This window comes from Mus caroli, unplaced genomic scaffold (assembly GCF_978045245.1).
Source record: "Mus caroli unplaced genomic scaffold, Mus_caroli_1 scaffold_7, whole genome shotgun sequence".
Lineage (NCBI taxonomy): Eukaryota > Metazoa > Chordata > Mammalia > Rodentia > Muridae > Mus > Mus caroli.
Genome location: NW_028227262.1, coordinates 65,743,590 through 65,769,461, shown reverse-complemented (window position 1 = coordinate 65,769,461; position 25,872 = coordinate 65,743,590). Strand labels below are relative to the sequence as shown.

Genomic DNA, 25,872 nt, shown 5'->3' with positions numbered 1-25,872 from the left:
GAATCACATCCTCAAATAAGGACGCTTGGATTTTTCCTTTCTTATTGTATTCCCATTATTTCCTTCTTTTGTCTTGGTGATGTGACTAAGACTTCAAATAAAATATTGAATGAGTGGAGAAGTGGACACCCTTGTCTTGTTCCCAATTTTAGCAGGAATGGTTTGATTTTTTTTCTCATTTACTATAATATTGGTTATTGGCTTATTATTACAGACATTATTATATAAGATATGTTCCTAAGGACTTGAGTTCAGTTACTAGTACCCACACTTTTTTTTTTTAAAGACGCAGTCTTGGTGTCACAGTTTCTCAGTGACAGGCCAGCCTGGGTATGTGGTGACGTGCTGTCTCAGAATCCCCCTCTAATATATAATCCTATCTTGTCAGGGTGCACAGAATATGTGACAGCTGAGTGCCCGGCCCTGCAAGAGCATCTGTGTCAAGAGTGCATCGCTCCAGGCACTCTGGTGAGGAGGTGACAGGCCCACAGTGAGAGCTGAGGGTGGGAGAAGAGCTGTGGCTGCTGTGTGGCCGCAGCAGGGCTGCTGCTCTCATGAGCTTTGTGCACTATAGAGCTGGACTAGAGGGCCACAGATCCAGGGCCAAAGGGACCCTCCTTAGGTGCTTTCTCCTTGAGCTCAGAAGGGCAGGGTGGGACTCACCACGAGTTGGGACATGCTATTGGGAGGAGGAAGATCTAGGTTCAAGATGGCACAGAAGGAAGTCCATGGTTCAAGGTCTTACACCTACCTTCAACATGAGGGAGGTCTTAGCCAAGGTCCCAAAACTGAGCCATGTGTGTGGAGAGGGGAATGGCGGGAAGTTTTTACTTGCCTCACTTTCTAGGTCTGCAAAAGACAGTCCAGAGAATGAGAATGTGGGCACCAGGAGGAGGAAAGGGCCAGGAGGACCAGCACCTGCAGGTATTGTGCCTCAATGCTATAGACATGTGTGTTCTCTATAGGCATCCCAATAGCTGCCTGGTGCTTGTGGTGAATACTGGGTCACAGCATAAGTTTGAAGGCTTGCACACAAGCTGGACTCATTGGGGAGTTTTTCTTTTCCCTTCATGCCTACACAGTGAGATATCTGTGTCCAAAGTTCTGACTTCATGGATCTGAGTTCCTGGATGCACTCAATAGCACCGAATAGACACAAATACACATTTATACACTATGTAAACATTTAAAATTAAGCTGGCAAAATGTAGATCACTTGCCCAGCACTGGTGAAGTCCTGGGTTCCACCCCCAGCCAACACTACCAGAATGCAAAGTCACCAGTGTAAAAGCAAAGAGAGTCTGAGCCTGAAGCTCCCATTGTTCAGGGCGCACCTGCTACTTGCTACATTGTGTTTCTTTTCCTGACTTACCTCCCCATTACCATTATCTGAGACACCATGCTACACTGCCTAGTCTAAGTCTGAAATTCTGGGCCCAAATCATCCTCCTGCCTTAGGCTCTAGTGTACTGAAATCACATGAAGGTCAACCCAGACCTTAAGAGAGCAGGGGAGGAATAAAAGATGAGATAAAATGGGGGAGCTGCCTGTTCCGTTGGGAGTTAGAAGGCACGCAGTAAAGAGTCACCTTCTCCTCTCCCCAGCTGCCCTCCCTGCACCTTCACCAGATGCAAGCTGGGGTGACTGTCTGGGCCACACCAGCAGCTTCACAGTGGGTCAAAAGTGCATCTCTGCAGAGACAGAGAAGGGAACAGACACGCAGGCGCTGGTCCTGCCTCCTCACCAGGAAACAGTTGAGATCATTTCCTCACAAGGACCCTCAGGTCAAACCCTTCTTGTTCTCCAGTGGGCCTTCATAGCCATGAGTCAAAAGGAAATGCCAGTGCAGGGCCCTGTGTGTGCTTTGACCACAGAGGAGCTGCTACTCAGGCAGGGCTGGGAGCCACAGCACAGGACAAGGACCAGAGACGCCTGGACTAAGCTGTGTGCACAGTGTAAAGCTCCACAGTATCGTCTCCCCATCTGCTGAGGGCCAGGCTGGAGAGAACTCTGTGTGCAGTGAGTAGGGAGTCAGCCCATCTTCTACACAGTGAGCACAGGACACGTGCATGATGAGGTCTATGTGGAAAACTTGGTTCTAAGTCCATCGTATATAGTGACTTGTCTTTTAGAGAGAGGGTCTCATGTAGTCCAGGCTGGTCTTGAACTTGCTGTCATGAAGGATGGCTTCCAGTTCTGCTTCCAACTCCCAAGTTGGGAATCACACTGATGGAGCCCAGGCAGGGTCCTATGCAGTGGCTCCAGTTCCCACAGCAGCCCCACGAGGGTCTCCTCTAGCTACTGCCATCCCACAGAGGAGAAGCAGACACGAGAAGCTGGCTCTCCCAGCCACACAGACTAAGATGGAGCTGACCCATCCCCTTGTCTGGCACAGCCCCATGAGGTAAATTGACTCTCTGATAGCAAAGACTGTTTCTAAAGCAGATAATGTAGGGACTCTGCTGTTGTCCAGACAGATGGACAGGTCCAGAGCACCTGTGCAGAAGGCTCTCAGAGCTGGGATAGCCAAGGCTGAGGGACATGACTGCTCAGGTGACTTTTCCAGAGGTGCAATGGAAGGTGCACAGACAGTGGTGAGGAGGATGAAGACTGCCATCCTGAGATCTGCAGAAGATCTGAGAGGGAAGACTGCAAGACAGTCAGGGCTTTGGGGAGGCTCAGAAGGCAATGGAGGGCTGAGCAGAAGGCAATGGGGGGCTGAGGAGAAGGCTCAGTCAGTAAAGTGCTCAACTTCAGGACCCTGAAGACCTGAGTCTGGATCTCTGAATTCCATGGAGAAGCCAGGCACCCTGATTAACCTGGCCCATATGGCAACGTTTCTGGCCACTGAGAGACCTTGTCTCAGAAATTGGAAGGTTCCTGAAAAACATCATTCAAGTTTATCCTCTGACCTCCACAGCTCTCTCTATTGGGTGTGGTACAGGCACAGAGGTAGGGATGGTCTTGGGCCTGATTGGTCAAGAAGTGTAGCACAGAACTAGTGTGTGGAGTAATTGGGAGTGGGGCAGGACACGGGTGTGGGGACACTTTCTTCAGATCTGCCAGCTGCCCTCATCGGGAGTTCCCGATCAGTGTGAACTCTCTAGTACCTAGCGCAGGAGTGGAGTCGCAGAGCTGAAGATGGCAAGCCGTAAGGAGAAAGCGAGTGGGAAGATGCACATGAGAGAGCACTGCATGGTGTTCTCAGGCTGCTTCCACTGGCCATGGGTTACCACAGAAAAATTCCAGTCCTCCTGTGAGATGACCCCAGTGTTGTTTTAGTCAGGGAGGCCCGAGGCTTCCAAAATGATACAGGCTAGTACTCTTTCTATTGGTTACCACCAGAAATAGATAAGACCCTACTGTCGAGGACACCACATCTTGGTCTTGGCACATAGAGAAATCAGCTGAAACTGACTGGTGAACTCCCTCCCTACTGCCCAGCTCTCCCTGTGCAGGATGGTGGTGTGCACACTGCCGGGAGAAGACAGTCATCAGTGCTCTGTGCAGCAGTCCATTCTGTATGCTGCAGTGCCCACCTGCTGGGGACGGTATGCCCAAGAGTGCAATCATGGCCTGAGAGCTAGGACAGTAACCAAGCACTGTCTGGATGAGTTTTGGAAATTTCACAGGACGGAATCCATGCCTGGTGCTGTAAACCTGGTCCTAAGCTCATACTCTGGGACCTAAAGGCCCAGGGGGAAACTCGAAACTGTCATTTTTCTAAATGCACGTGTTGTCAAAATGCCCCCTAAACGTTTATGTTCATGTCCATAGATTAGTGCTGCTCCCTGCCAAACAATCTATAGCTCTGTGCATGCTGGAATGCATGGAGGCTGGGGAGGAGGGCTGTGACAACCTCTCTTCTGGACAGGAGGAGGCCATTGCACTCATGAAGCTCAGACACTGTGGTTACTTCCACTAAAGCTCCACAAGGTGGAGCCCTTCGGCATTCCAGCATGCACGGAACTATTGATAGTTAATTTGGGAGAAGAGTCATTTTCTTTAGGGGTGTAGAGAATGGGAAGTTGCCTAGGACCTAGTAGGACCCCCAAGCATGTACATGCAAGAAACCACAATTAAACTCAGTGTGTTATTAAAAAACAAAAAAAGGGAGCTGGCAACTTGGCTTCATGGGACAAAACCCTTGCCAGCAAGCCAGACAAGCAGATTTAATCCTGGGAATTGATGAAGAGCAAAGTAACATTTAACAAGCATTGAATAAGCCTATGGATTCCATCCTTTGTTACTTCTTTTCCCCATGTTACTGGGGATGGAATCCAGGGCCTCAAGCATGCTGAGCACATGCCCCTAAGGTGTACCTTAGTCTTACTTCCTTCATCCCGCAACAGCCCTGAAAAGGACATAGTACCAGTACCACCAGATACCAGGTAAAAGGGGTGGGAAGGGTCCGTACTCTTACGGACAGTAAATAACCAGGTTGCAAACCAGGGAAAACCCATTCCCACTGCCCTCTGCTTCCTAGATACACGGTCATTATGGATCTCTGGAAGGTGAGTGATGGGGCTGAACTTCCAAGTGTGGTGATAAACCTATCAGCTCAGTGTCCTGGCTGGGAACCTGGCCTTCATTTCTTGTACAAGGATAGGTATGCAGAAGAGAGGTGTGTCCTGTTTGTGGGAACTGAACTCTCTCAGTGGGCAAAATGATATTTCTTTCAATCCAAAAGGTGTCAGTATAAACACTCCAATTCTGAAATAAGAAAAAGCAGATGTGCAGTAGGTAGAGATGCTCCAAAGTATCCTCCCCCACTTTTCCATCTTTTCTTCCTTCTTTCTCTTCCCTTTCCTTCTCTCTCTCCCCTCCTTCCTTCACTCTCTTTCACTCCTTCTGTCTCTTCTCCCTTCTCCTCTCCTCCACACAACTCTTCCTTCCTCTTCTAGAGTGTGTGGTCCTCCTTCTGTTCCTAGACATTCTGGTCATCGTCATCTTTGTTCTTCTAGTCCTTGTCCTCATTCTCCTCGTTCCCACACTCGAGATCCTTTCATCCTTTCCTACCTATTTCTTTCTCTTCCTCTTCCTCTTCCTCTTCCTCTTCCCCTTCCCCTTCCTCTTCCTCTTCCTCTTCCTCTTCCTCCTCCTCCTCCTCCTCCTCCTCCTCCTCCTCCTCCTCCTCCTCCTCCTCCTCTCTCCTGTATGTCAACCCCCTCTCTGTCTGTCTCCACCTCTCTGGATCCCTTTCTTGCACAATGACCTGACAGAGCAGAGGAACTCAACAGTAGAGATGACTAGGAAGAAGAATCAAGCAAAGAATTAGGTCTGTTCAGATCAGCATATGAGAAATAAGAGAGGGAAATGCTAAGAACAGAGTCACTACTCCCTGTGGGACAACATCCAGGGTTCAGAAATTTATTTAAAAAGAAAGAAGCATGCTTCATTGCTATATAGCATTGCAAACTATAGTGCTCAACTGAGAAATTCAGAGTAAACATGACACTGGGAATGAAAATGAATGACACTCAGTGTCTGGCCTGGAATGTCTTCAACCTCCGTCTCACGAGGGCTGTTCTTGAGGGTTTGCCCTCATCAATGATGTTACCATATCTTTTCATGGCAGCAGTTGTTAATTAGAATATGTGCCTAAAAGGAAGGCTTTTGGAGCAGCCAGTTAAGATACTCTGTGGATGTTATTAAGTTTTTAAATAGTTCTGAGCCGTAAAGAATTTTGTTCTTGTACCCTCCACACTTGAATCGCACACACTCACTGTTTATATTTGGAGGCATGCACCACTGGGACAGATTCCTGCATACCTAAGGTGAGTGTGTAAATCAACACTGGACAAGAAGGCTGTCTGGGATGGATGGGTCTGAGAAGGCAAAAGAAGTCAAGGATTCCCAATGAGCCCAGCCAGCCATGCCTGATCCACCAAGGAAGGCAGGCCAAGGAGCTTCATGAACTGGCCCCACCATGATTCCCCAGATCACGCCAGGGAAACGCTCTGGTCTGCTAGGTCAAGAAGGAAGAAGGGGAAATCTGCTTTGTCCTCCTGATTCATGGAGGTCAAAATAAGCTGAGCTTCTCTCAGTTTCTTCCTCGCTGGGCCCTCAATGAGGACAAGACTCAATTCATCCTTGTTTTCCGTGATGTCTAAACCATTCCAAGCTTTGTTCTTCAGCTTCTAACCCTCTCTCTGCTTCCCTCCTCCAACAGCTGACTCTATCCCATCATCACCATGAGTTACCATGACTACCTCAAACATGAGATCCACCATCTCTCTGGGTCTTCGGCTGCCTGTCCTCAGTCTTGCCCATGGGACCTGTGTGGTTTATCCTATGAGAAGAGAAGACTCTGCCCTCTGGTGTGGTACTGTACTGCTGTCACATTATCTCACCCCTCTTGCCTGCCCTCCCCCACTCCCCCAGTTCCCCGGGTGTAACAACCCATCAGACAGCTGCACGTCCAAGTGGGGATGAACCTCGCAGATGCTAAGTCAAGGAAGTTACATACCTAACCATTGCATTTGAAGACAATGAGACCCAAGCAGTGCTGAAGTACATCATGGCAGGAGGCACACTTAGGGGGTGAACGCTAAAGACAGTGAGGAAGGGATGGTGGGAGCAAGAGGGCATCAGTCTCAGAGGAAGGAAGTGGGAAAGGTGGACCAGGCTCCTGCCAGGGTCCTGTTTTCTTCTTTTTGGTGTATGCACATGGTTGCTCAGCGAGTCAGAAAACTACATTGTTAGTCTGTATACACTCACAAGTAAGCTATAGTTAACTAAAGTCAATTCAAAGAGAAAAAAAAAGCAAGGAAAGGAACAACTCAAAACCATAGTCAAAGCACTTCATAGTTGTCAATGTGTCAGCACGGCTAGCCCAGCTCTGCCCATAGCAGCCTCATCACTCTCCCGACCCCTAGACCCAGCCTCAGAATGACAGACGGGACAGACTTCACCATGGAAATGACCATCAGATGACTTTTTTGTTTTTGTTTTTGAGACAGAGTTTTCTGTTTAGCACTTTAGTCCAAAAGCCACAATTGTTAGAGGTTACCCTTTGGGGTTCTTTAAACCTTGCAGTCTCTGCCCACCATGGCCTAAACTCATGAAGCCAGCATTCTCAATGAGCCCCAACTCCAGCAGGAGAACTGAATGCTCTTCCTGCTGGGGCCTGGCCCTGGGTCCCATCCTGAATTCCATCCCCACTGTCCCTGCTGTGTGGCTTCTGTGAGGCTCATAACCAGTTCTTCTGCAGCCTTCATGCTCTGTCACTCCACCCTGTCCCCTGCTCCCCTCAAGAGACCTCCTCCTCAGATGCAGTCAGCTTTCCCCATTCTGAGGCTCCCTGGGCCTGCTCCATACAGAAGCCTTCCAGGTCCCTCTCCTACTTTCACCTGGCTCCCCAGAACCTGCTTCCAGCTGCCAGCAATGGCTCCACAGATCTGATATCGCACCAGTCTCTTAAGTTCCACACACTAGGACTGAAGCCCGCTTCCAAAGGCCGACCTCCTCTGGACATCCTACTCACGCTGCTGAGAGGATACCCTGCTCCAGGCTTGCCTTGTTTCAGATCTGTCACCTTCTATCCTCATTTCCTGGCTCTCTGAAATCCCACAGTCCCCATCACCCTCTCATCATTCCATGCTAGCAGCTCCCAGACCTAAGCTGACCTCCCCACCTCACCCAGCCGTGCAGCTCCTTTATCTCAGCATCTGCAGTCTGGCTTCGGTCACAGCCTTGCTCTGCCCGAGGTACCTGCAGAGTTCTCACTCTACTCAAAAGCTCCACAGTTCTTCCTGCCCACATGGGACAGTGGAGAGCATGGCTCTGATGGGTCATGTCACTGAGCCCTCCCCCATGAAGCTCTTCTTGACTCCTCTTTCACAAGTCATCATACGTCACCCTAAGGTGTGACCCTTTTACTCTGAAACCCACAGTGCCCTGCTTTTACCTCCCGGAGAACACAGTACACATGGCCTCCCGTGAACGGGCTCTCATTTTCTGTGTCATCTCCCATTTGTGTTCCCAGGCACAACCTGCAAACCAGTAATGATTTACGCAATGCAACAGAAAAGAATAAATCACAGGAGAAAGCTGCACGGGTGAGCACTTCCTGAGCTCTGAATTCGGCGTCTGGGATCTTTCTGAATCTAGAAATAAGCTACCTGGTTGTAGCTTACACCTGTCAGATCCCAAGAAAAGCAGCCAGTTCTGAGAGTTTCAGGTCTCAAAACAAGAACATTCAGAAGCACTCTGTAGGGAAGGAACTGTGTTCCCCTGAAGATCATCAGAAGCATTCGCGGTGCATGCAAACACTTGAAAGTACGCATGTGGGAGCTCTTGGGTGTGCACACAGGCAAGTGCTGCTCCATAGAGGAAAAGTGCAGTGAGAATGAACTCCCTAGGCTGTGTAAATGTTTCATGTGTACAGCTTTTAGGTGTGATCTCTATAGCATGGTCACATATGACCTGTGACAGCTGACTCTTGCCATCCACAATCAAGAGGAACTGCAAGTTTGAAGAATCACTTTTAATAACATAAAGTTTACAAATGTTTTTAAAGCCCTCAGCACTGGAACACACACACTCACATGTGCTCAGAGACCAAAGAGATTGAATGGCTTGACTCTGCGGAGAGAAAGACTTGGCTGGCGAGCTTCTAAGAGGCAGAGGAGAGGCCCCGCTGTCGGGGAGGTCATATTTGCTTACATGGATTTAGCCTATGGTGAGCAGCCCCCGTCCCCCGTTCCTCCTGAATGTTGAACAGCTCTCCTCAGTCTCCGTGGGACAATAATTGGGGCCTCTGTTTTGCTCTGGGATAATCACATATATTATGATTACACTTCTCTCACCTGCCAAGAGAAAACTTGTCACAGTTGCCTGGGGCTCTCAATCCCACTCTGTCATAGCACACCTCAGTGAAGCCCCGCCCGCCCCAGTGAATGATTCTCATCCTTCTCTCTGCCTGAGTTTTACAGCCTTGGCTGCTCCTGTGCTTTGCCAGTTCCCTAGAAAGGCACAGATGCTAACCCAAGCCTGAGATGTCCCTCAGCATATCCTGGGCCTAGGGTTGTCCCTGCAGCAGCCAGTAGCTGCTTGGGAGTCTTGAGGTGCTGTGGGAAGCCCCACCCAGTGCCCAGAGGCAGCTTCCCCGCCCAGGCCCCCTCACTTCGGGCCTGGGTGTGGTTTGTTTCACAACACTCTCTGGCTTGTTGGGCGTGGCCAATGAGTCCAGGCTCTCTCTCCAGTGGCCTTGCCCTCCTCATCTCTGAGTGGACACACTGCTCAGCACCCTTTATCCCAGCGTCTCTTCCGTCTCTGCCAATGACTGCACACTGTGTGGATGTGTATGAAGCCCTTAGATGATATATCCCAGCTCCTCTGCTAAGGAGGAGCTCAGAACAGGATGCAAAGGGAACTGAATCCTCCTCCACATAGAATTAGTCAAGGAGCCGCCTCCCTGCCTCATGCCTGCCTATCTGCCTTCTTTTCCTGTGAGACGTGTCTCGCTCTCTATCCAAGGCTGGCCATGAACTTGTAGGAAGCCTCTGTTTGCAAATGGCTGGGATTACCGGCATTAGTCACTACTAGAATGGATCATTCTAACTATTGAATTGAAGCAAAATTGTTGATTCAAGGGTCTCTGAAAATGAACCAAATGTAAAGTCATCCAATCTAGTGTGGCCAGGATTCGCCATGCGCTGTTCCCTCTGTGCAGTGACATGGACAGCTGCTGACCCTGGATATGTTCTTGGAGTGAGTGTCATAGGAAGCCAAGAGGTAAGACAATGTCAGATCAAGGAGGAATTCTCGTTCTTTACCAGTGTCCCACACAAGACTCTGCATGTTTCTACCCCTTTATGAGTTGTCCTTCAGGCAAATGGAGGACCTGTGTCCACAGATCATGATCACAGGGAACAGGACTTTGATGGTCGGAACTGCCATGGACAACCGAGCCCTGTGTCACTAAAGACCAGGCAGCCTGGGATGGAAATGCTAAGTCCTTGGGATTCCCTGCATGAGCCCCTCTTTGCCATAATGACCCAAAGTGGGCTGAAAATTTCTTCTCCGAGTCAGGCCAAGGCTGACCGGGAGCTGTAACTATGGACTTTGTTCTCAGCCTGAGTGGATGAAGCAGTATTTTTGGATTTGACTGTGAAGTGATTCTAAAGGAACTTATGTGTGGGTTCATGGACTCAATAGGCAAGGTCTACCCTCAATTCAGGTGGCGATGTGAAGCCATCAGAGCTTCACTGGAAGAAGCAGTGTAGGAGCAGACACTCCCGCTGCGTCTCTCCTGGGATAGACGCTTTCTTTATCTTTTTTTTTTTAAAGGAGATCCAAGTTTAATCATTTTCTACTCATTAATTAATGGCCATGCTGATCAATAAGTCACATGAATGTAGATTTCACTTTATTTGAACACCACACACAATACAAATTTAAACTTGCCACACCCTTCCACAAACCATCACTGCATATAATAGAGCTCTTTTTTTTGAACAAAGTTATTGAGCTATTATTATAGATCAAAAGCACAGTTTTGGGTTTTTTTTTGGTTTTTTTTGTTTTGTTTTTTTAATTTAGAAGCATGTTCAAATGACTAAAGCTGGACTCCTAAAATCGAGAGCTTTGGTGCAGTAGGTGAGCTGTGGTTACTGACTTCCGCAAATCAAAAGCACACAAGTAAAACCAAATAAAAACCCCAAAACAAAATACCGTCAAACTTTGACAGTTGAAAAATAATTGCTAGAAAAAGGATTCATCATCATGATATTAAAACTGAACAAACAGATTACTCATGGTTAAGTATATATTTTTTTCTTTTTCTATACCTGCATTATTGGTAAAATGTTCGAGTATTCAGACAACATGTGCTGATTAGGTAAACAACATGAAAGGCAATGGCTATTAGAAAGCACATTTGCAGAAAGAAAGCACAGCCAGCCAGAGACTTGGCGCTGCTTTCCCTCCTGTTACACAGATCTCTGTCTCTACTATGAACACGCTTCTTGAAGAATATCTAAAAAGCAGTTGTGATAGTGCAAGAAAACATTAACAAATATTGCTTTAAACTATTATCCAGAAAGGCAAATATTAAGAACTAGAAATTGTACATGGTTTTATCTGAATTCAGTTTTACATGTGCACAAGTCTACCAGATGTCAATGACAAGCCTGGCGGTGCTGCACCAGGGCCCCTTCCCCACGGTGACTTCCTTCACCACCATCCACTGGCCCAGCTGGAGGAGAGCTCCCTTTGGCAAGTCTTTCCAAGGATTCCTGTAGGATGTTTTTGACATCTTCCAAGAAGGTAGTTCTCTGAGCCACTTCATCTTTTCTTCTTCTTCGGAGAGAGAAAAGGATTTAGGCTAATGCTTCAAATCTCAGAAGAAAAAGACTACTCGGCACAGAGATGGCAAAGTGCAGTTCTGTTCCAGCCCAGCATCTCAGCATAGACTCTGTGCTCGCCTCTGTAAACCTGGTGCCATGGAGCACAGCCCCCAGCCCTTACTCAGTTGCTACATGGCTATCTTCAGTAACTGCTAAGTCTTGGTCTTCTTAGGACCCGTCCACTTAGTATGTGTGTGTGTGTGGGGGGGGGAGGGTTGTATGTGTGCAAGTGCATAAGTGTGAAAGTGAGTGTAGAGATTAGGCAGATTTTCAGTATGCACTTCCTGTGTGTGGCCTACCTAATTTTTCTGAAAGATGATCTTTAATTGATCTGGAAACTCAACACGGTTAGCTTAGCTAGCTGGCCAGTGAACTTCAGGGGTTAGCTTAGCTAGCTGGCCAGTGAACTTCAGGGGTTAGCTTAGCTAGCTGGCCAGTGAACTTCAACCTTCTTAGTGCCGGGGCTGATTTTTATTGTCGTTACGTTTATTAATTTGGACTCTTGGGTTATAGGCTCAGGTCCTCATGCTTGCCTGGCTAGAAATTTATGGACTGAAGGTCTCCAACCTTCATTTTAATCTTTGCTATAATCCTGGTCCACCTTCAGTGTCTGTCTCCTGTAATTGTGGGGGAGTGGACTGTGAGAGGAAGTCTGGTCCTGTGTTGAGCTAAAAGCTTGAAACCCTGGAGACCCTGAAGGGATGAGAGGAGCTTTGCCTGCTCTGGGCACCAGGTCCCTGTTGCCACATAAGGGAAATGCCCCAAGGCCTTCCACGTGTAGATGAGGCATCCCTAACATCTCAGACCAAGACAATAGGAAAAGAGATGTGACCTGTGTTCACAAAAGCTCAAGACCGAGATCTCCATGCTAATGAAGATCTCTAGAGACCTGGAGAGCTTAGCCAATAAGATTCCCTTTCCAGACATTCCTCCCTGCAAAAGATATTTCATCTCGGGCCCACCCTGAGAAGTGGGGTATGGTTTTATGCATCCACTTTCCACCATGATAATAAAGGGTTTGGAACCACAGACTGTCTCTTTCGTTGGGATTCATGTGTGGAGACTTGGAGAAGTCCTTTGCCTAAAGAGCTGCACCCTAGTCTCCTGTAAAAGGCTTCTCTGTGCTCCCAGCCACAATCACCACCAAGCCTGATGCCCGTCAAGCCAAGGACTTTCCCTGCTGGGACAAGCCGGAGTTTCCTTCCTCTCCCCACCTCCCTCCCTCCCACCACCCTGGACTACAGGCTGTCCCCAGTGCACAAGCCCCAAATCCATTCTCAGATCTTCCTCGACTCTCAGTGGTGCCCAGATGTCCAAGAGCATGAGAACCCCATGGCCCCAGCCTCATCGCAGGCCCAGAGACCCCCAAACCAGCTCCGGCTTTCCCATGCCTAAGACTGTGCTTTCCCATCCCCTGAGTAGTGCCTGGGGCTTCCCTACAGCCCACACCCACCCCTGGGGCATGGGGTAAGTGCAGTCAAACTCCCCACATCTTGCCTCTCCAAGTGGCCATGTCCTGTGGCAGAGCAGATGAGGGACCCACAACCCTCCATAACCTGACATCTATAATTCCATTTTGTCTAATGCTGAAATGTGTATTCTGTATCCCAGTCAATGCTGACTGAATAGTAAACCAGCTCCACAGTTACACCTGCTGTCTTGGTCTCAGCTGAGCTCCGATCAGAAATAAAGACTTCCAATTTCGCTCTTGAAAATCACCTGAGTTCAGTGGCATGTAAAAAGCACTAAATGCCAAGTGATAACAACCTTTCACTTGGTGCTCTAGACATGTTAGGATGAGAGCAGCTCACCCTGCCAACCATCAACATGGGCACATGGAACAGCCCAGCAGACACACACACAGCAGTGATAGGTGGCTCCAGTGTACGGCCCTGCCCAACACCAGAGCACTGCAGAGCCCTAGGATCACTAACGATACCCAACAAGACCCACTGCATATACCACTGGGAATATCAGTGGCTACAAAAAGCTTTAGGGCAATGGTTCTCTACCTTCCTAAAGCTACAACCCTTTTGACTGTTTCTGGATAACACCCAGGATGGCATTAACACTGATGGCTTCTTATTGTTCTGGAGCACTTGCTGTCATCTCATCGACGTCCTCATCTGTAGCACTGAAGACCTCTCTCACTGCTTCTTTGTCAGCACTGTTGAGCCCCCTTCCTCTCTTTGGTGGCTTATTTACTGCTCAATCAACCTCATGATAGGTGAGCTTGGATAGGCTTTCTTTGGTTGACTTATAATCTTTGAATGATCCGTTGAGTTTCCTCTTCCTAAGAGTTTTTTGACCTTGCACAGGTTTGGAAGGTTGGCAGGAGCAAGCCTTTCATGGTCCTGCAACTTTAAAGTTTTGATATAGAGGGAAAAAAATGTCCCCATGCAGACATCTGAGTTTTACCACAACCTTCTTAAAAGCTCTGATTCAACACCAACTCCAGGTAACATCTTGCCATGAAATAGGCCTTCATCGATGAAGCTTCTGATTGTTAGATAAGTTGTCATACATTGTCTTCTGTTGTCATCTTTGCATAGGTGGCTCACTTAGTTTAAGTTGACTACTAAACGCTGTGCAGTCTGGTCTACATCAGCCTCCATGGACTATAGGCCTTTAGGAAGAGAGTACCCAAATCATTGGTGGACAACCACAGAGCCACACCTTTCAAATCTACTACAGGATCAAGATAAACAACTGGAGAAGTCGACCCTTGATAGAGGGTTGCATATAGTACACCGACTCTTCTGGTTATTTGCTGAGCTGTGACCTCTTGAGGTTTTCCAATGACGTGGCACAATGCAGCCTTTGAGATTTTATTCTTCAGTGCTGCTGTCTCATTAACTTAACCATTTGGTTCAGCCCTCCAGCTTGGTTCTCTTGTACAAGTGGAAGCAAGGCCTTTTTTCTTGACTTATATAAAGACAGAAAAATTGCCAAGAGATAAATTATTGGCAATAATATACCTCCACCCAGAGTTTTTGCTACTATTGACTCAGTCAGATGTGCCATAGCTGCTGCCTGCACCACAAAGTCTGGATAGGGGAGCACAATGGGTTCTTGGTACAATGGGTTGTTGTCAATCCCATCTGGGATGCCCTGGTCCTGTGCTTTGTGTACACTTGAGACCTTGACTCCATGTTATTAATCGAGGCTATCACAGGCAGCACCATTACACAGCAGAGGTTAGCCGTGAAGTAGTCATCATTCCCTACATGCTGAGGTGACCTGCTTGGTCAAGCAGTCCTGGCACTGACACTACTTTTAGAGAGTTTGTCTGGAGGATCTGGCAGGGAGCACAGCTGCCGCTGTGTCCTAGACATGAAACACAGTCCCGTTTCTCTCTCCTGAAGGTCCAGTTCTAACTAAGCCCAGGTCCAGGAGGGCTGCACACTGAGCCCTGAGGAGGACACAGCTGCTTCTCCAGCCAGGTCAGCCACGGCGGCCCTGCTCATAAAGGGAGGGCGGGCAAATGTGGCAGCCAATTCCCCTCACATCCCAACACTACTGCTGAGCAGTGCTAACCCTGAAAGGCTCCTGTGGAATCATGGGGGAGGGCGGCGGCTGCAGGGAAGCATCTTGGCTCTGAGTGTGCCTGTCTACACCCCCAGCTCTCTCTGCTTCTGTTGAAACCCTTCAGCAACTCCCTGATGTCCTCTGTACACTGTGCTCCTAAAGACTCAACGCCTCAGTGAAGCCAGGGCCCAGCCCGTTGGTTATTCCACTGTGGAAGGTGAAGATTCATTTTTGGAGAGAGGAAACCCTCTATCAAAAGTCATAATCCCAGATATATGAGCAACAACAATCAAGTTAGGGCGCCAGATTCTAGTTCAGCAGTTTCCCTGTGACTCCAACACTGTCTGCACCTCTTAAAATGGAGGGGGGAAATTGAGTTAACACACGTTTATTTCTTTACCAGACATTGTTGGGAGGGTCATGCCGACACTGTAACAAGGATCAGATAAAGTAATGAGAACACCATTGGGTTTCAGAAGCAAAAATCCCTGTGTCTGGGGTCAGAGATGCTGGACACTGGGGCAAATTGGCTTTGTCAGCATCATGAGGATCCCAGGACCACTCAGGTGCTTGATTGGCTTAGCATAAAGCTACATTGGTAGCTGAGTCCAAGGCTTTCTGAAAAATCTCAAATTGGAGATGCAGAACTGAGTTTGCTCTGCCCGTGTCTCCTCCTGGCTCTATCGTCTACTGTTCAGTCTGTAGTGTCTTGTGAGGAGAATGACATGGGGACGAGAGAGCAGCTTTAGCTTGAAAGCTGATCCCGAAGGGACACGGGGTCTCCATGATTTCTCCAAGCCGTGTGTTCTCCAAAGGTCAGAGCAAAGTGAGGGGGCCCAGCACTGTCTCTTGCCCTTGGTAAGCCAGTCAGAGCATGCACACGGAAAGAATTCTATTTCTTTTTCCAGGAAGAATTTTGACTTTGTGGCCTGAGCTGGCCTATAACTCAGAATTTATCCCAGAATTTTCATGCACCGGCATAAATCCTCCTGTTCCTCCTGCTTCGGGCACTGGGAGCTGGGATTTTATCCGTGAGCCCAGACACTCAGCTGAGAGTTGTTACTATATATTTATAGAATGCTCATTTTCATAATTGTCAAGTATCAGTAGATGCTTTTAGTAGCTAAAATACAATCACAGAGGCATCTTCCTGATGAGCTGGTCCTCCTCGTCACCCCCTGTCCCAGCCTTAGCCCCTCCCTGTTCTATTAATCTATTGTGTTCACTGAGTCTTCCTCTGTGTGCCCTGTGCTGAGCAGTTTCCACTCTGAGTCTTTAAATTTATTTTTTTAATAAAGTCTTTGGCTCCCTTCAACATTCATTCCCAAGTGACCTGTGTTACCATGGGAATGCCCACGCTCCATGTTCTCTCTTTCTTGTCTTCTTTTTCTCTCCTTATGTTTTTATTTCCTTCTGTGTCTGCAGGTCCAGGTGGCCTGTTCTTTCTATGAACACCCCAAACCTGCTTTTCCCCTGAGCCTTCTTACTGCCTTGTCCTCCTCGGCCCTCTCTTTATTTCTCTTTAACTAGACAGATGGGAATGTTGTATTTCCGGAAACCCCTTGATTCTCCTCTCCCTGGCACTGAAGGCTTGAGATTATAGGACTGTGCTGCCAAGCTCTGACTAATATTCTTAAGAGTTTGTTTGGAATGTCTGCCATGATGAACCATTTGCCAAAACTGGGTGCCATCCTCCTCCATCAGGAAGGTGCCTGCCTTTGACCCAGTGTGCAGGGTGAGACGGAGCACGGCTGTTCCTGTGCCCGTGACTGTATCACACAGTCCTGCTCTGCCAGGGAAAGAAGACTTTCCTCTATCACACAGTGTCTGGGGAGGCACACGTGCAGTCATGGAAGAGGAAGGGACATCTGCCCAGCAGGAAAGGGTCGGCCAGTCTCAGCTGCGATTGCACAGCGGCAGATGTGTTACTGAGTCCCCTTAGAGCTCAACACTACTGTTCATCAGCACCAACTGTGAAGTACTGCCATGGAAGGGCGGCTGCTGTGGGGAAGCCTCTTGGCCCTCAGTGCTCCTGTCTACACACCCAGCTCTCTGTCTGTGCTGTTGAAACTCTCAGGAGCTCCCTGGCTTCTTCCTCTATGTTATGCTCCCAAAGATACAATACCCCAGAGAGCCCTGAAGCCTTTCTCTGTGTTATCTCACTAAGGAGAGTGAAGACACATTTTGTGCCTAAGGAAATGCTCTGTCCAAAGTCACAACCTTAGGAGATGTCAGAGCCAGGTCCACAGTTAGGCGCCAGCTCGTCGTTCAGAATTCTCCTTTTCATCTCACATCGTTTTGGCTATTCCAAATTTAGGAGTCTGTCCAACAAAACAAATGTTTCCCTCCCTGCCATTGTCAAGACCATTGGATAACAGGATGGAATATGGTTTGTTATGTTCAGAGTAAAAAGTCATGCATGTCCAAGATCAGAGATGTTGAGCCTGATGCAAACTTAGTCAGCTCCATGGTATCCAAGACTCTATCAGGTACTGATTGACTGAGAGGAACAAAGACTCTTTGAAGCAGGCGGAAGCCAATAGGAATCTCAGAAGCCATGTATAGAAAGGACCTGAGTGACCACCATGCAAGAAGGCTATAGCAGCCCTACATGGCTGCAATCTGGCAGCTGAAAACACACCACATGGACATGACAGTTCCTTTTCTCAAGACTCTCAGATCAGGGAGAGTGTCACATGTTTCTTACAAGTGGTCATTGATCAAGTCATTTATCATCAAACCCCTGAGAGTTACATTCAAATGGACACATCAGTATATGTTATTCAGACAGATGATGATCTTGTGTGGAAAGCAGGCTGACCTCAAGGTTGACTAAAAACGGTCATTCTGAAAGCCTGTCATTCAATTTGGTTTGGAAACTGACAGCGGCTTTCATTGACTAAAAACATGCTTGAAGAACTACATTTATGGCTAGAGTAGTCACTCAGCAGTTAGAAGGAGGCTGCCTTTTCAGACCACCTAGGTCCCTTTCTCAGTCACTGGAGAGTGGTACACATCCACTTGAAACTCCAGTTCCAGAGGATCCAATGCCCTCTTCTGACCTCTTCAGACACAAGGCATTCACATGGTGCTTAGCTACATGCAATCGAAAAACACTTCTAAACATGAGGAGTGGAGAGGAGGGTGGGGAATTCCTTTGGGAACTCCATTGAAGAGGAAAGTAAAGTTCCCAGGATGTGGCTTTGTTAGGTTCAAGCCTCCTGTCTAGATATCTCTTATTTCTTCTTTTTGAGCTCTACTTTGCTTGAGCAAGTGTGATGGTTTGTATATGCTTGGCCCAGGGAGTAGCACTATTTGGAGGTGTGGCCTTGTTGGAGTAGGCATGTCACTGTGGGTGTGGGCTTTAAGATCCTACTCCTAGCTGCCTGCCAGTCAGTATTCTGCTAGCAGCCTTTAGATGAACTCTCATCTCCTCCTGGACCATGCCTGTCTGGATGCTGCCATGCTCCTGCCTTGATAATAATGGACTGAACCTCTGAACCTGTAAGCCAACCCCAATTAAATGTTGTCCATTATAAGACTTGCCTTGGTCATGGTGTCTGTTCACAGCAGCAAAACCCAAACTAAGTCAGCAGGGCTGAGTCAGGTAATCCTCACATCTGTTCTTTATCATTTCTGTTTTCCTGCTCCACTGTGGGAAATTGTTCCATGGATAAAGCTAAAATCCACAGTTTCTATGTAGATCATGCTGGTCTTGAACTCATAGAGATCTATCTCCTGCTCCTGTAAGTCGAAGTCGTCTTTATTTCCCTGTGTTCTCATGGACACCAGGAGAATTCACAGCTGCCCGGGTCGGGGTTGTGGAGTGTGAGACCAAACTTGGTGTGGTGACAGTCAGCTTTCTGGCATAAGAAACACCGAAGATATCTAACCTATAACTTATCATGTGGGAGGTTTACTTTGTCTCAGTCTCATGGCCCTGGGCATCGATGTCCTGTGGCAGGGAGGATGTCAAAGGCAAGGGACACTCAGTGAGGCAAGTCTCTTCTGCATATCCTGGACAAACAAGAGAAAGAGGGCCTGGGTGTGAAGTTCAGTTGGTGTGCTTACCTCACATGCACAAATTCCTGGTTCCAGCACCAGAAATGTATAATACTTGGTGTGATGACGTGTGCTTAAAACTCCCAGTGGGCCGGGTGTGGTGGTGCACGCCTTTAATCCCAGCACTGGGGAGGCAGAGGCAGGCGGATTTCTGAGTTCAAGGCCAGCCTGGTCTACAGAGTGAGTTCCAGGACAGTCAGGGCTGCACAGAGAAACCCTGTCTTGAAAAACCAAAAACCAAAACCAAAACAAAACAAAAAAAAAAAAACTCCCAGTGTTTGGGAGGTGGAGACAGAAGAATCAGAAGTTCAGAGACACCCTTGGATACAGAGCAAGTACAAGAGATTTTGCCTATATAAAGCCAGCCAGGCAGACAGACAGACAGACAGGCATGATATGAGGATAGGATAAGATGGGTCCAATGATCAGAATCCTAGACCACTCTTAAAATTTCCATTCCTTCATAATAGAATTCAGCTGGGACTAAACTGGAAACACATGGACTAGTGTGAGCATCCCTGATCCAATATAGCCTGTGGAAAGGTCAGTTTTTAAAAATCCAATGCTTACACATGTAAGTGCTCGGCTATATGCCCCCTTCCACTTAGGCAGATGCCATGCTCCCTGCCCTGGTCCTCGCTATAACCAGCTTCTGTAGTGGTTTCCTGTCCATAGCTCCAGAGCCTCTAACTTGCACTCTCTCTAAATTTCTCTGCATCTCCTCTGCTCATGTTAGTTTTGTGGTCTGCAGCTTTGTTGAGATTCCTAATCACACCCAAAGGCTTTCTGGATATATTTCTAGATGTCACATAGAAAATCATATCCTATATATTTACGGACACTTTGATTTCTTCCTTTCTTATTAGTATCCCTTTTGTTTGTTTTTTTTTCAATTCTCTTGTACTGAGATTAGATTTTTTATAGAATATTGAATGAGAGTGGTATATTATTGAGTTGCAGATGTTGAACCATCCTTGCATCTCTGGGATGAAGCCATTTTCATCATAGAGAATTTTTGTTGGCTGCCTTTTTGAATTCCATTTGTAAGTGGTCCATTTGCATCACTTATCAATCGGTCTGAATTTTCATAGGTCAGTTTGCAGCGAGTGTGGTCTTTAGAAGATCAGATGGCTTTTGTAGCTCCTGAGAGATTTATGCTACACTTGGTTAGTTTCTGTGCTGTTCATTCTCTAGGGTAACATTCCAATTTTCTACAACTTCCAAAGGTCTTCTATCTGTACTGTCAATCTGGGTGATCCTCCTCTGTGTTTACAATCTTTGCAAAGGTAAACAGATGTTGGCCTGTTAACATATGGCTTTTCTATTTACAATTTGCATTTTCTATTATTGACTTTTAATGATGAGAGAACATTCATAATTGTAAGTATGCATGGTTCTAAAATTGACTAAAATATGAGCTCTGTAAATGTAAATATGATGTTTGCTTCTGTACAAAATGACTATATACATTTGTGAAAGTAAATACTATCAGAAGTTTTAACCAGCAGTCATCTGCCCATTTATTCACTTATGAAAAAATAACACTGATTCTTCTTTCAGCTTACACAGTTCTAAGTTGTTGTGAATATTACTATCAGAGAACGAGAGGAAACTTCAGACATTACAAACTAGTGTAAACTGATCTCTTATTGGCTGCCATAATGACTCACAGTCTATTCTGGGACTTGTCTGCTACTCTGACCTCAAACGTCCTGTCCTTTGGTTCCACTTGTAGAGGAATCGGAGATTTGCTAGTGGGCACAGGAGCCTCTACCAGAGTGCTGGGAAAATCTTGGACTTGAGCTCCACCTCTCTCTGGTTTTGGTGTTTACGTAAAGCCCTGCTGTGCACAGTTGTCATGACACCTAATGTGTGATACCAGTAAAAGCAGCTGTCAGTGGATGGGTGGCTGACATAGTTTTTGGCAATTGACAGCATTGAAAAGACCTAAAATGGGCAGATGGCTGTCAATATCGGACAGGTTAAGTGAACTTAATGTACATTAACTTATATTTAGTATACTCAGTGAAATGCTCTGGTGCTTTTAAAACTAGCATGGAAATAAATATATGTATATATGTATATCTACATAATATACAAACATGTGTATATATGTGCATAGAATATTTATTTGTATAATAGTTATGTATATATGCATGCATTTGAGGGAAATGGAAATGTTTTATATAAAACGACTATATACATGTGTGAAAGTAAATACTATGAACAATGTACAAAATGTCTACATCTGACTACATTGTAAAGAACACGCAGGCATCTGTGGCGGGGTGGGAGGAGGTCTGAACTTATGTTTCTATTCTGAGGTTTTGGAGTGAGGCAGGAGGGAGCATTATCAAGCACACAGGAACTATTCGCCTTGAGCTATAGAGGGCGCAGTGGGGCCAAAGTCCGGCTGACAAATGGAGTTCTTCTGCAGCCTTCATTCAATGTCATCACATTGAATTTGTTTAATAGTTATGTATATATGCATGCATTTGAGGGAAATGGAAATGTTTTATATAAAACGACTATATACGTGTGTGAAAGTAAATACACTGGGCCACTACACTGGGACACTAGGGATGCTGGGGCAGGGAATTCCTTGTTATACTACTGTTCTGAATCTAGAGGCATCTTCAGGTCGCCCCGAGGTTGCGGGGACCGTCCCGCATTGCGTGCGAGGCATCTAGGCGCCCACATGAGCCAGCGGCATCACATCTGCTGTGAGAGCTGGATGTAGCTGTCTGTGCTGCGCCAAAGAAGAAGGGTATGGTAAGGCGCTCTGGTGTAGCTTCAGCAGCCTTGGGTCTACAGGTTCCCCGCGACCTTGGTTCCTTCCGCCTCCCAGAGTTCTTAGCGCATCCGCTCTGCATCCCAGAATATCAGGTCTGTCCCAACCGGGCTCTGTCTGTGGATCACGGGCCGCCCCCCAGAGTTCTTAGCGCATCCGCTCCGCATCCCAGAGTCTCAGGTCTGTCCCAACCGGGTTCTGTCTGTGGATCTCCGGCCAGTGCGGAAGAGCACAGTGGGCGCAAAGGGCTGTTTGTATTGAGTCGCCCTAAGATCTTAGAGATCTGCAATCCCTGAGTTGCTATTTAGATGTACACAGTGTGAAGGCTCTGATACAGGAAAAGGTTAAGAAATAAAAAGCCAACTCCTTGTCATGGCCTGTCACAGTTGGTTCCACTATTCTGGGGTCCTTTAAATCTTCAGCCCTGAGGGTTAGAGATGGGGAAGAACACTACACAGTCATCAAGAGAAAAATCCACCAAGAGGACAGTGCAATCCTTAGTATCTATGCACCAAATACAGGGCACTTAAGCTCACAAAAGAAACAGTACTGCTACAGCCTAAATCAGATGTGGGCCTTTACACACCCGAGAGTAGGAGACTTCAATACCCCATTCTCACTAATAGATAGGTCATCCAGACAAAACTAAAATGGGAAATACTGGAGCTAACCAACATCACAAACCAAATGGATTTGACAGATACTTAAGAATATTACACACACACACACACACACACAAAACCTTCTTCTGAGCATCTCATGGAACTGTCTCCAAAACTGACCAAAGAAAACCTCAACAAATAAAAAAAAAATTAAATAACACCTTGCAACCTATCTCACCACCATGGATATCTGGATATTGACAGAGAGCTTATAAACTCATGGAAACTGAACTCACTGCCTAATGAAAATTGTTCAAGATATAAATTAAGAAAAAAAAATTTCTGGAGTTGAGTGAAAACAAATACACAACACACCCAAGCTTATGGGACACAATAGAGGGGGTTCTAAGAGGCAAGTTTGTAGCACTAAATGCCTATTAAAAATTGGAGAAACCTCATACCAGTATCTTAACAGCACATCAGGAAGCTCTAGAACAAAAGGGAAAAAAATCACATCCAAAAGGTGTAATGGCAAGAAATAACCAACCTCTGGGGCGGAGTCAACAACAAGAAAAAGAAAACCCAATGAAACAATGAGTTGGTTCCTTGAGAAAGATCAGTAAAATTGACAAACACTTATTCAGAGAGAGAATCTCCAAATTAACGAAATAAGAGATGAAAATAAGAGAGGACAAATGGAGAAAATGCAGAGAATCACCAGGACATAGTTTAAAAACTCAAACTCCGCCAAACAGGAAAATTTAAAAGAGAAGAACAATCTTTTCAATACCCACCCCCTACCAAAGTTAAATTGAGGTCAGATAAAAAAAATTTAGACAGTTTTATTACACCCAGTGAAATAGAGGCAATCATTAAAAGGTACGTACATACATACATACATACACATACATACACACACACACACACACACACACACACACACACACACACACACACATATATATATATATATATATATATATATATATATATATATATATACATACATACATAGTCCAGAGCAGAATTTTTGGTTTGGGGGCAGAATTCTACCATACTTTCAAAGAAGAATTAATGCCAATACTTCTCAAATTATTCCACAAAGTAGAAACAGATGGAACATTGCCCAGTTCGTTTTAGGAAGTCACAATTACCTTTATACCCAATCCACATAAATACCCAATAAAGGCAGAGAATCAAAGATCAATTTCCCTTATGAACATAGATGCAAAAATGTTCAATAAAATACCCGCAAACAGAATCCAAGAACACATCAAAAAGATCCATGATCAAGTAGGCTTCATCTCAGAGCTTTTATGTATGTTGATCATTCAACATACATAAACTAATAAGTATAATCCACTATATAAATAAACTGAAAGAAAAAACTACATAATTATCTCATTACATATGGAAAGGGACTCTGACAAAAAGCCAGCACCCTTTCATTATAAAAGTCCTGGATCAATTAGGGGTACCAGGGACATACCTCAACATAATAAAGGCAGTTTACAATACCTATAGCCAGCATCAACCGAAACAAAGAGAAACTTGCAGTTCCACTGAAATCAAGAACAGGACAAGGCTGCCCACTCCTTCCTTACCTACTCAGTATAGTGCTTGAAGTCTGAAGCAATAGGACAACTGAAAGAGAGCAGGGATACAAATCAGAAAGGGAGAAGTCAAATATCTTTATTAGCAGATGACATGGAAGTATGCAAAAGTGACCCTAAAAATTCCAGCCAGAAACCCCCACATCTGATAAATAGTTTGAGCAAAGTAACAGGATACAGCATTAACTCACAAAACTCAGTAGCCTTCCTATATGCAAAAATAACAAAAGAACTTAGAAAAAAAAATCATGAGAACAACCAATGAAACAAGGGTCAGTTCTTGCTGGCGAGAATGTGGAGTAAGGTTCACACTCATTCATTGTTGGTGGGAGTGCAAGCTTGTACAGCCATTGTGGAAATCAGTGACAGTTCCTTAAGAAGGTGGGGGATGTTATCCATAAGGTTCAGGATACTCACACTACAATCCACAGACCCAAAGAAGCTAAATAACAACGAGAGCCCAAGGCGGGAAGCTTGACTCTCACTCAGAAATAAAATTGTCTTTAAAGTTGAATGGAGGAGCTTCTCTGCCATTCGGTATTCCTCAGGTGAGAATTTTTTGTTCAGTTCTGAGCCCCATTTTTTAATGGGGTTATTTGATTTTCTGGAGTCCACCTTCTTGAGTTCTTTATATATATTGGATATTAGTCCCCTATCTGATTTAGAATAGGTAAAGATCCTTTCCCAATCTGTTGGTGGTCTTTTTGTCTTATTGACAGTGTCTTTTGCCTTGCAGAAGCTTTGCAACTTTATGAGGTCCCATTTATTGATTCTCGATCTTACAGCACAAGCCATTGCTGTTATATTCCGGAATTTTTCCCCTGTACCCATATCTTCAAGGCTTTTCCCTACTTTCTCCTCTATAAGTTTCAGTGTCTCTGGTTTTATGTGGAGTTCTTTAATCCACAAAATGTTCAACATCCTAATCATCAGGGAAATGCAACTCAAAACAACCCTGAGATTCCACCTCACACCAGTCAGAATGGCTAAGATCAAAAATTCAGGTGACAGCAGATGCTGGCGAGGATGTGGAGAAAGAGGAACACTCCTTCATTGTTGGTGGGATTGCAAGCTTGTACAACCACTCTGGAAATCAGTCTGGCGGTTCCTCAGAAAATTGGACATAATACTACCAGAGGATCCAGCAATACCTCTCCTGGGCATATATCCAGAAGATGTTCCAACTGGTAAGAAGGACACATGCTCCACTATGTTCATAGCAGCCCTATTTATAATAGCCAAATGCTGGAAAGAACCCAGATGTCCCTCAACAGAGGAATGGATACAGAAAATGTGGTACATTTACACAATGGAGTACTACTCAGCTATTAAAAAGAATGAATTTATGAAATTCCTAGGCAAATGGATGGACCTGGAGGGCATCATCCTGAGTGAGGTAACCCAATCACAAAGGAACTCACACAATATGTACTCACTGATAAGTGGATATTAGCCCAAAAACTTAGGATACCCAAGATATAAGATACAATTTGTTAAACGATTGAAACTCAAGAAGAACGAAGACCAAAGTGTGGACACTGTGCCCCTTCTTAGAATTGGGAACAAAACACCCATGGAAAGAGTTACAGAGATAAAGTTTGGAGCTGTGACGAAAGGATGGACCATCTAAAGACTGCCATATCCAGGGATCCATCCCATAATCAGCTTCCAAACGCTGACACCATTGCATACACTAGCAAGATTTTGCTGAAAGGACCCAGATATAGCTGTCTCTTGTGAGACAATGCCGGGGCCTAGCAAACACAGAAGTGGATGCTCACAGTCAGCTATTGGATGGATCACAGGGCCCCCAATGGAGGAGCTAGAGAAAGTACCCAAGGAGCTAAAGGGATCTGCAACCCTATAGGTGGAACAACATTATGAACTAACCAGTACCCCGGAGCTCTTGACTCTAGCTGCATATG

The 25,872-nt window shown here is 46.0% G+C and overlaps 1 long non-coding RNA gene across 1 annotated transcript; it reads left to right on the top strand.

The window, feature by feature from the left end:
* The first annotated feature begins 871 nt into the window (after positions 1 to 871).
* Positions 872 to 8,289, top strand: LOC110297126 (uncharacterized). The gene is made up of 3 exons (XR_002378251.2): positions 872 to 924; positions 6,173 to 6,325; positions 7,988 to 8,289. It is a non-coding gene; the product is annotated as an uncharacterized LOC110297126 (long non-coding RNA).
* Positions 8,290 to 25,872: the final 17,583 nt, after the last annotated feature.